The sequence below is a fragment of the Castor canadensis genome, chromosome 1 (assembly GCF_047511655.1).
Source record: "Castor canadensis chromosome 1, mCasCan1.hap1v2, whole genome shotgun sequence".
In the NCBI taxonomy this organism is placed as follows: Eukaryota; Metazoa; Chordata; class Mammalia; order Rodentia; family Castoridae; genus Castor; species Castor canadensis.
The window spans coordinates 190,307,286-190,318,568 of NC_133386.1; the positions used below are offsets into that span (position 1 = coordinate 190,307,286).

At 37.3% G+C, this 11,283-nt stretch overlaps 2 pseudogenes; one reads left to right on the plus strand and one right to left on the minus strand.

Moving 5' to 3' along the window:
* Nucleotides 1-484: 484 nt before the first annotated feature.
* LOC109678800 (olfactory receptor 4B1-like) lies at nucleotides 485-1,426 on the minus strand (annotated as a pseudogene).
* Nucleotides 1,427-6,730: 5,304 nt separating this feature from the next.
* Nucleotides 6,731-7,586, plus strand: LOC109678801 (olfactory receptor 4X2-like; annotated as a pseudogene).
* The last annotated feature ends 3,697 nt before the right edge of the window (nucleotides 7,587-11,283 follow it).

Sequence of the window (11,283 nt, forward strand, 5' to 3'; positions counted from 1 at the left end):
ATAAAAAATTGGGTGAAATGGGGACAAGGATAAGAAAACATAATGGAAAGGATTACTTTGATCAAAGGACACTACAAACACGTTTGGAAACACCACAATCAAATCCTTTTTATACTTTAATATAAACTAATAAATTATCAAAACAACAGAAAAATTCAAAAACACATTGTTACCATTGGAAGAGAAAATCAGATTGCTATCCTCATCACCAAAATCCTCATTTGTATTTGCACTTGATTTGAGCCTTCCAGTTACTAAAAGCATGATATTGCTGAACAATATAGAGTGAGTCAAGTTCCATAAGGGTCAGGAAGAACATCAACTTCTGTTCTTGGAACATTGTACATGGAAACCAAAGAGGCTTGGTTACTAAGAAGAATCACAGAACCAATAACATTAAATCTCAATATTGGTTGTTGTCATTGTGACAACTGCCAATGAAAGAAAAGTCATTTCAAGAGCAAACAATAATCAGACATTTTTATCACTTTTCTACCACTGAACTCTTCTTTTTGACCCAAAACTTTCCCATGGCATTTTTCACCTCTGCATTCCTGAGAGTGTAGATGATAGGGTTCAGCATGGGAGTGATGACTGTGTAGAACACAGCCACAAGTTTGTCCCCAGAAAAGGTAGATGAGGGTCTCATGTAGATGATGGTGGCAGGTCAAAAAAATAATACGACAACGAAGATGTGAGAGGCACAGGTGGAGAAGGCCTTGTGCCTTCCCTCAGCAGAATGGTTCCTCAAGTTAACCAGGATGATGACATAGGAGGACACCAAGAAGAGAGGGGGGAAGACAGAGATTAACCCACTGTTGATAGACACAATAACCCCTTCCACAAAGGTGTCAGAGCAGGCAAGCTTAAATAAAGGATGGAGATCACAGAAATAGTGACCAATCATATTTGGACCACAGAAGGACAACTGCATGGTGATGAGAACCTGAATAATGGAGTGACAAAAGCCTCCCAACCAGGACCCAGCCACGAGCATGTGACACAGTTGATGACTCATTATGTTCATGTAATGAAGAGGCTTGCAGATGGCCACATAACGGTCATAAGCCATCACCACAAGCAAAAGGACCTCAGTGACTGCAAAGAAGTGGAAAGAGAAGATCTGACTTGGACAGCCCTTTAGAGAGATGGTTTTAATCCTGACAAGAAAGTCAGTGATGAGTTTAGGGACAACAGTAGAGGAGGAACAGATTTCCACTAAGGACAGAGAGCTGAGGAAGATGTACATGGGGGAATTCAGACTCTTACTGAAGCTGAACGTCATAATGATGAGGCCATTGCCTACCACTGTGGCAAAGTACACACAAAGAAACAACACAAAACACACTCTCTGCACTCCTGGGTCCTGGAAAAGGCCAGTGAAAATAAACTCAGTCACATTATTTATAGTGGCATGGGATTCCATTTGCAGAAGAGGGATCTTCAAGAAGACTCCTGTGACAAAGCAAACACAGGCATAACATCAAACCTTCATGTTTATTTAGCAGTCACCTGTTGATAACATCCTTTCATGCATATTTCCTGACTGATTTGTTCATTGCTATAGTGAATGTGTTTCATTTGGTGTTCACAAACCCAATCTATGCAAGACAGTTAGTCAAGTAACCTCTCAAAAACTCCATGAGCTCCAAGGTACAAGTGAGTGAGAAAAACTGAGACTCATGGAAGTTGAGAATTAACCAAGTCTCCCAGACTAGAACCAGATCATCTTAACCTAGTTATTGTTTATAATATGTTAGTCCAAATAAGCTATTTAAAAACAATTGCAGTAATAACCATTTACATTCATTACTAATATATCTATTATTCTCAATGGTTGCTCAAAATGCCTTTATGTTAAGAGACTTCCAAAAGGTCTCCTGGTGCTGAACCTACCACCCTACACACATACACAGACACACAAACACATACACACACACACACACACCTCAAATGCCAAGCTCATTGAAACTATTCCTTTTCTGTAAGGAATCTTTGCTAAATTCTTTGATGAATGATACAAGTTTCTCAAATCTATCAGGTCATAGAGCTTTGCCCAATACCACAACTTTATAAATTTTTAATTATTTTGAGAATTTTTGACATTTTTGGGAGCTATGGGATTTTAGGATATATTCACTATCAAATACTAGTTAAATTATAATATGTGGACATTCACCAGTTTGCTTGTTAATGTGCTTGTTTGCTCCACTTCCTACTGTCAACATTCTTTTTAGAAGTAAATGAGAATATTTAATAAAATTATCTGAAACCGAAGTTTTATTAAGCAACTCCAAGAACATATAAAACTCAAGAAATAATAAAAGAGAATGAAATGTGGCTCAACCCTCAAGCAGATTGCAACTTCACATGTCTAAAGAGCACACTTATGGGATGAGGAAGAGAAAACACTCAAGATTTTCAGTATTTAAAATTATTTTGAGGCTGGGAATTACCTCAGTGTACAACACTTGCATAACATGTGCAAGGACCTGGGTTCCATTCCCAACATTAAAAAGAAAAAACACTTTCAAGTGTCTCTTACTAACTTTTTTTTGTTTTCTTCTTGTGCTTCCATCATAAAAAAAGATTAAATGCATTCATAATTTCTCTCATAATGAAAATATGAATAGTGACACAAGAGTAGAAAACTCACAGTAAGGTACCTGGTAAAAACTGGAGAGGAAACAGGGAACTAAAAGGGGACACAGGAAGAGCAAATAAATGTAGATTGGTAGTACAGCAGGGCTCATTTACTGGAGCAGAATTGGGAAAAACTGAAGTAACCAAATGGCACCAAAAGGCTACAGGAGAGTCAAGTGGCACATAGGAACCTAGAATGTGTGTTTGACTGATTTTCACTACTTTCACTGTCATTCCTATAACGAGAACGACCACAGGAGCTGCTGCCCTTCATTCAGGATCTGCTGCGGTGTGCTAAACTGTAGTAAATATTTATAGACATCTCTACTTAACTCTTCCTTACCTCTAGGAGAAATGGAGCTAACTGACAGTGGGGAAACTTAAACAGGTTTAGTATTTTCCCCAAATAAACACAGCTGGTGAAGAGTGTTGAGCCAAGGCTGAAACCTCTGTACCTTGAATAAAAGAAGGGGAGAATTGTCACATTTCCTTGTGTTAGGGAAATGGCACTGAAATATATGGCCAACTTATCAAAATCCTGTGTTATTCCCTCCCTGTGTCAGTTGGAGCATTATGAGAAACTTCAAGTTATTGAGAATGTCTCGGTTCCACTCTCTCTAGATCATCACTGCCAAAAAACGTTTGGGTCCTTGAGCAGAGTGTGAGACTCAGGGACCTGCCTTGCCTCCTCCACCCCATGGCTGAGGTTTGAACAGGGGTCAGAGCTGCACTACCGAGACTGCAGATTTGACCTGGAGGAACTCACACTGGGTCTCATAGCCACACTATCATCTCACCGTCCCTCACACTTGAGGCTGGGAAGTCAGCTCTAGATCATGCTTCACCTCCACCTTTCAGATTTACACAATGTCACAGCCTATGGACTTCACCAGGTCCTTCCTCTGTCTTCCTGCAGTCCCTATCTTCAGGCAGAACATCCATGTGAGGATTACTGCAGGTATTACATGATCCATGTGTCTCCAGCTGTCTGCTCTCTTCATTCCCCAATCTATGCTTCATACTGAAGTTATAAAGTCTTCCTCTGTCTCCCTCTGCTCAGATAGTGATACCACTGTCTCCTGGCTACCTGGCCAGCATGCCTAAATATCTCCACCTAACTTTTAGAACCCTCTACAGACTCCTTCGACAGCCCCTTCCATTTCTCACTTAGAATGTCAAATCTCTCACACTCATGCACCCATCATATCAGAGTCCTTATGTTGAGAAGATTACCTAACAGACTTAGGGTATTTTTTAATAAATTAGGGGAATTATTATAATCAAATCAGATGATTTTATGGGATCATTGTGAGAATACAAAGGGATGACTCCCAGAAGAGCAACAACCAGATCATTTAGGGGATAGGATACTTTCAGATTCACAGATCTCTAAACAACTGGGAAAACAAAACAAGGACCAGGTTGGCCTGCCTTTCCCAAGAATTGGTCTAAACTGGTTCAAGGGTGAGTGTACCCACTTTTAGCTCCACACATACATTAATAGGCATCTTTATGAAGATATTTTTAATAGTTTAATATTTCATATTCAACATGGTTGTTACAGGAATTTAGGTGAGATAAAATATAAAGCACATATCAGGGGTATTTGAAAATAGAAAGCTCTCAATATATAGCAACTATTATTGGCTCAGACCCCCTGTTAATCTATTCACATTTTTTTCTGCTTCCTCTTTCCCCCTTGCCTAAACATAAGACAGTGGTTGGTAACAAGTTACCTCCTCTTCCCTTCATCACTTCCCCAAATAAAATCTTCACATTCAGGTCATTAATTACCAGATAATCCATGGATTGCATGAAAAACTTTTGGCAGGTAAATGATGATCTAGACAGTGGCTAGATAAAATATTAGCCTGTAACATAAAGTACTTGGGAGAGACATCTGAAATAGACAAAATAATAAGTGAGAGAGAGCCTGGAAATCCTATTGCTATGACCTCAAAACACAGCACAAAGGCCTGTTTTCCAAAACTCACTCTGGGCCCCAAAGCGGTACTACATGGAATCTTATAGAGTGAATGCCAGAACAGACTTTAGGACCCTATCTGTCAAGGTGCCTCCTTTCTTCACAGTCAAAAACCGAGACTAAAGAAAGGAAAGTGGTTCATCCCACATTACACAGTAATTGGGAACCTCTAAACCTCCTTCAGTCAACCTGAGAAATCATCTAGATAGAGCATTACCTACCTTCCTTGGGTAATACTCACTCTTAGAACAAAGAGTTGAACATGAAAGTTCTCCTTAAGCTGTGGAAATTTTTCTTCCTCTTTTTCATAGTTTATCATCACTCAGGATGCCCAGGTTGTGGCCTGGAAACATGTGCTCTCTTCTGAACAAGATTCTTCCACCTGGGTTCTGTATGTAAAACAAAGGCATCTGTTTCTCTAAACCACTTATTCTCAGCTAAAGTACCAGGAGAAATGAAAGAAAGAGTTGAAAAGATTTATGTGTAGACCATTAATCTCTTTGGCTTACAAATGATGTATCTGAGAAACAAAGAGTTTATTTGACTTCTCAAAGTCACCCAGCTTGTTATATGCTAAGAGGCTGAAGTACAAATAGTTACTATTTCCACAACCCTGGGATTCTGTGCTAGCCACTTTAGTTTTGATATTAAGGTTGTTGTTTCCAATGAATATGTAAATCTTCCTTCCACAAAACAAAATTCCCTTGTCCTGTGATCATTAGTAAAATGAACAAGCTAGGGTGATATGGATAAATCACAAGTGGAAGGATTTAGGAAATCATTCAATTATTAGATCACCTACTTAAAAACTGAAAAATAACTATAGGAAATTGGTAAAAAAATATTTTTGGTTCTGTTTTTTTTATTTTAGAAAATCTTCTCACTCACTGGAAGACCAAGGATTGTTTTTCAATACTGAGATACCAGACCACTTAAAACAAATTTGGCCATGTACTGTGATAAGGAGACCAAATTCCCCTTGGAGTTTCTTATTTCCAGTGTGAAATGTTTCCAGAAAGCTGAGTTGGAGAAATTATCAAAATGTGCACCAATTAATTCTAGTACCGACCATTGAGAAATTCCAAACATGCAGCAAATCAGCTCTGAGACAAAGGAGGTAACACATGACATTAGGAAAGCTTTCTGCCATCTCTTTTCTAGGTCACCATGGGAATTGAGACATAAGGGAGAAGAACAGAGGGGGTTGATCCAGGGGTAAAGAGTTCAGCTGAATGACTTTAACAAGTCCCTCCAACTCTACAATTTAAGGTTCTACAGGCATAAAATGACAGGACTGAGCTAGATCATCTTTCCTATCCCTCTGGCTGTAATATTCCACACTTCAAGATTTCTTGGACTTGACTCTGAAGCTTAAAGGTCCCACGAGTGATAATGATGACAGTTATGGTCACAATAATAATGTCCATTTATTGTATACCTACAATGTGACAGTTTGCTGCCATTATCTCTAATATTCATAGCAATCCTACAAGGATATGTTTTCCTTTTTTATTATATTATTGTTGTACTGGGGATATGTGGTGGCATTAGCAAAAGTTCCTCCAATAAATCAAATATATCATCATTGAATTATGCCCTCAATCATTCTCCTTTATCCCTTTTCTCCCTATTCCTGGAATAGTTTCAACAGGTCACATTTTTTCATTTTCAAACATGCATACATAATATTTCCACTACATTACCCTCCTGTTCAATAGATATTACCCCTTTCTAGTGTTTACTACTTCTACATAGAAAATAACTTACTTTCCAATTGACAAACATGCTTCATAAATTCCCATTGACTACAGAATAAAAGCCAAAGTCCATAATTGTCTTTAATGAGCTGGTAGTAGTCTCTTTCTACAGCTTTCTTTGCCATTCTTCCCTCTAATCCAGCCTCCCACAATGCTTTTGCACTTACTCTTTGCCTTCTTGTGTGCTCTTCCCCTCAATAAATTAATCCTACTCATCCTGAAATATCTCTCACAAGAATCTCAAATAGGCATGTTTTTATTTAATTTATCTGCTTCATGAAGAAGCCTTTGTTTTGTATCATTTCAGAATGCACCACCAATATTGTTGCCTCTTTATGGTAACTTCATGGCTAATTTATGCAATGTAACTGAGTTCATTTGTCTAGGACTTTTGCCCAACCAGAAAGAGCAGAGAATTTGCTTTGTGATATTTCTGCTCTTGTACAATTATACTGGGGAATTTCCTCATTGTGCTCATTGTCACAACCAGAAGAAGTCTTGGTTCCCCCATGTACTTCTTCTTCAGCAATCTGTCCTTCATGGAGATCTGCTACTCCTCCACTACAGCTCCTAAACTCATTTTAGATCTGCTGGCTGAAAGGAGAGCTATATCTCTGTGGGGTTGCATGACCAGGTCTTCTTCCACCTACTTCTTTGGTGAACTTGAGATGTTCCTGCTCACAGTGATGGCCTATTACCACTATGTGGCCATCTGCAAGCCCCTGCACTACACCAGCTTTATGAACCGGCAGGTGTGTGCTGTCCTCATGGAAACACATGGGCAGGAGGTTTCCCGTATCCCTTGCCCAGATTTTTCTCATTTTCCACTTGCCTTCTGTGACCCCAATGTCACCAAACACTAGTTCTATGATGTACTTCCTCTGCTTAAACTTGCCTGCTCAGATACCTTCCTCATTGGTCTGCTGATTGTTGCCAATGGAGGAATCCTGACGATGATCAGTTTTGTGATCCTCTTAGCATCCTATGTGGTCATTTTGTTCCATCTGAGGACTTGGAGGTTTGAGGGGTGGTGCAAAGCCCTCTCCACATGTGGTTCCCATGTCACTGTTATTATATTATTCTTTGAACCCTGTATCTTCATCTATCTGAGGTCTTCTGTTGACAAGATGGTGGCTGTGTTCTACACAATGATAACTCCACTCCTCAACCCTGTCATCTACTCCCTGAGAAATAATGAATGATGAAGACCATGAAGACTGATCAGCACAATGAAACTGATGAAGAATAGAGGCTGAGTCTGGTTTTGATCCTTGCATTCAGAATATTGCTGAATCTAAATTGGAGAGACAAAATGAGTGGGAGGAAAGTTCACAAGATTTCTTAATTCTTATTCTATCTGGTGTCCATGATCAAAAATTTCATTTTAAATATGTATAAAATACTTTCTCTTTGGATGTATTATAACATACCTAACCATTTTAGATTGTTTCTAATTTTAACTTCTATAAATAACACTGTGGTAGATGGCCACACTGAAATATTCAACTACATTTCTGATTGTCTTTTAAAGTCTCTAAGTACAATAAATTTTCTTTGTTGAAGAATGTGAAGACCTTTGATGTATAATGTTAAATTGAATCATATTCCTTGGGAAAAAGTCCACCTGACAGAATTAAACACTGTGACTATTTTTTGATGAAGAATATCTTTATTGTCTCAAAGTATCCCATAATAAATATTTATTACTTGTGAAGGGAAATGTAACTTTATATGCCCTGTATAAAAATTCCCCAAAGTGGACATGACAAGGAATGAGATAAATGATGCTATGTGCCCCCGACATTATGCACTGGGAAGACATGAAATATTACATCATTATTCTGTTGTTCTTACCAATATAACCTGATCTGATCATGAAAAAGCACAAGGGAAACCCAAGCTGAACAACACTCTGTAAAATTACTATCCTTCACTCCTCAAAAGGATGAAAACTAAGAAAGACTAAAATTATTCCACACTGAGGACTCATGACAACTGAATGCAAAATGCAATCCTGGTTTGGACCCTCTACTATATGAAGGATAATAGTGGGGATATGTTAAATTTTTATAAATGTTGATTCCTTATTTTTATAATTATACTTTGTTAATCTTAGAGACTATCCTTGGGCTGAGGATTTTTATTGACATACCCAGAGGTAAAGGATCGTCATTAAGTTAGCAGCCTTCAAACATTTCAGGTAAAAATATTATTTTTATTATATATGTCTAAATTTTTTAGTACTGTATTTTGGCATCTCTATGCACATTTAAATGATTAGTGCAGTGAAGCAAATTGCCATGTCCATCCCCTTCCATGGTTAGCTATTTGAAATAAGAATGCCTAGAATCACACTTGTATCAAATTTTCAGTATGCAATATAATGTTTTAACTATGGTTCTCCATTTAACTGAGGCTATCCATTAGCTCTCTAGACTTATTCACAGTATTTTAAATTTTGTATCCTCTGATCTAATTCTCCATATATCCATTGTATAAGAATAATTGTATCCATCTTTTTCACCTACATGTCTATTTACTTTTTGAGAGTATGAATGAAAAAGATAATGTGGCTGTCATTCTCAACCTTCCTTTCTAAGATAACCTACTTTCAGGCTATTGAAATTGTAATCCTTCCCTACAATCATTTTCACTTCAAAAAATGTGGCAAACCACAACTGATGAATGAATTAAAAAGTATGGCATACATACACAATGGAGTTTTATTCAGCCATAAAGAAGAACGAAATTATCTTGTTTGTAAATGAATGGAAAAGGAGAATATCATGTTAAGCAAAGTAAGCCAAGTTTAAAAAGTGAAAGGTCACATGTCTTCCCTTATATGTGGAAGCTAGACCTATAAGTTAAATGTACACATAAATACATATATTATCATATATATATATGGAGAGAGAGAGTATGAAAGATTGTATTAGTGGGTCTGTCTGAAGGTACTACAGGAAACAGGACAGGGAAAGAAAATGTTAGAGAATGATAAGTAGTGAAACATTCCATCTGTAAATGAATATAATGGAATGTACTGTAAACTGCTAAATAATAGTGGGCCATGGTAATAGAGAAAGACTAAGTTATTGGGGGTTAATATGATTAAAGTGTGATATACACATGTCTGAAATGCCAAGGCAAAACCCCCTTGGGCTATCAATAATCACTTTTAAAAATGTGAATAGCCAGTGGCTCATGCCTGCAATCCTAGTCACTCAGGAGGCACTGATCAGGAGGATCATAGTTCAAATCCAGCCCAGATAAATATTTCAAGAGACCTTAACTCAAAATATCCAACACAAAAAAGGGCTGGTGGAGTTGCTCAAGTGGCAGAGTGCCTGCCCAGCAAGCATGAAGCCCTGAGTTCAAACTCCAGTATCACCAAAAGAAAAAAATGAAGAACAGAAGGGTAAGGTCTTTTCTAGGGGTGGGTAATAAATGGGAGGGAGAGGGCATAAGGGTGACTGAGGTTGAATATGGTGGATGTATTTTGTATTCATATATGAAAATAGAAGAATGAAACTTGTTGAAATTATTCTAAGAAGGGGAAAAAGGATAGGGAGAATGATGGGGGGGATAAATCTAACATATATTGTAAGCACATATGTAAATATCACAATTTATCTCCTGTACAGCTATTATACGCTAATAATAAAAATAAGAAGAAGATAAAGGTTAAACAGAACAAAATACAGAAAAACTGTGGCAAAATAGTTTTGGGGGAATTTGAATTAAGAAAAAATAGGAATTAATCTTTGTATTTTTGTAAGTCAAGTTATCTTACAATAAAAAGTTTTAAACATCTAGCAAATAGAAGTTTTGCTCTTGTTTGATTTGCATTTTTATGATTTTTTGTGAACAAAGGTGGCTTCTTTTTTTAATTAGCTTTGTGCCTTATTTAAAAATTTTTCATTTGATCCCAAGCACCACAAAAGCAGTTCAGGAAAATGTTTCCCATATGAGGTGGAGATAAGAGAATCATGCTGTAAGGCCCCCCAGGTTAAATCTCAACACATTTTCTGAAAGCCAAACAAAAAGCAAAAAAGCACCTTTGATTCCTGATACCCTCCTTCACATGTGTGTGACCTTGAGTACCCACAGGCATGTCTAGGTGCTCAGCACAGGGTAGGTGTGTTTGTTAGTTAGTTACACCCTCAGTAGCATAGGTTTGCTTTTGCCACACTCCATGCAGGTGATAGAGATTTAAATTATAAAGCACTTCTCTAAAATATAAGTGAAGTAAGAATCATAAGGAAATGCTTTGGTTTTTCGTATCTCAAGAATTATAAGGAAAATGGTTTGGTTTTTGGTGTTTTAAAACAATCATTAGTACGTTTCATGATTTTAACTCATTATTAATTTTTGTCACTCTTTATAGCTCTTGAAGACCAAACAGCCAATACACTACCAGAGATGGTTTTGTGTTATCCTATAGTCTTCTTAAATTTGACTAAAAACTCAGAACTGTAGCCAACAGCTTTAAGTGAAGCTTAATGTCACAGGTATAATTAATAAGAAATTCTAACTATTGTTTTTACCTTCAGTGTAAACTAGCATGATAATAATTTTTAAAAAGCAAACATGATTGAACATCTGAAAAGCTTTAAAAGCAATCTTTCTGTTAGCTATGTGGCACAGGTGGCTCATGAGCACAGGACATTTAAGTCTATGTCCCATTCATTATGTCTAATGCCACCAGAAATGTGTTATGAGTTCTGTATTTAGCACATTTCAGTGGTATGGTTCCTCAGAACTGCACCACAGAGTAAACACAGCCTTTGTATGGTAGCAAATTTGTGTCTGACTTGTTTCATTCATGGTTGGGGGAACAAATTTGATGTTTTTGTCTAAGTAGTCAATACTCAACTTATGGTTGGTTATATATTCACTTGT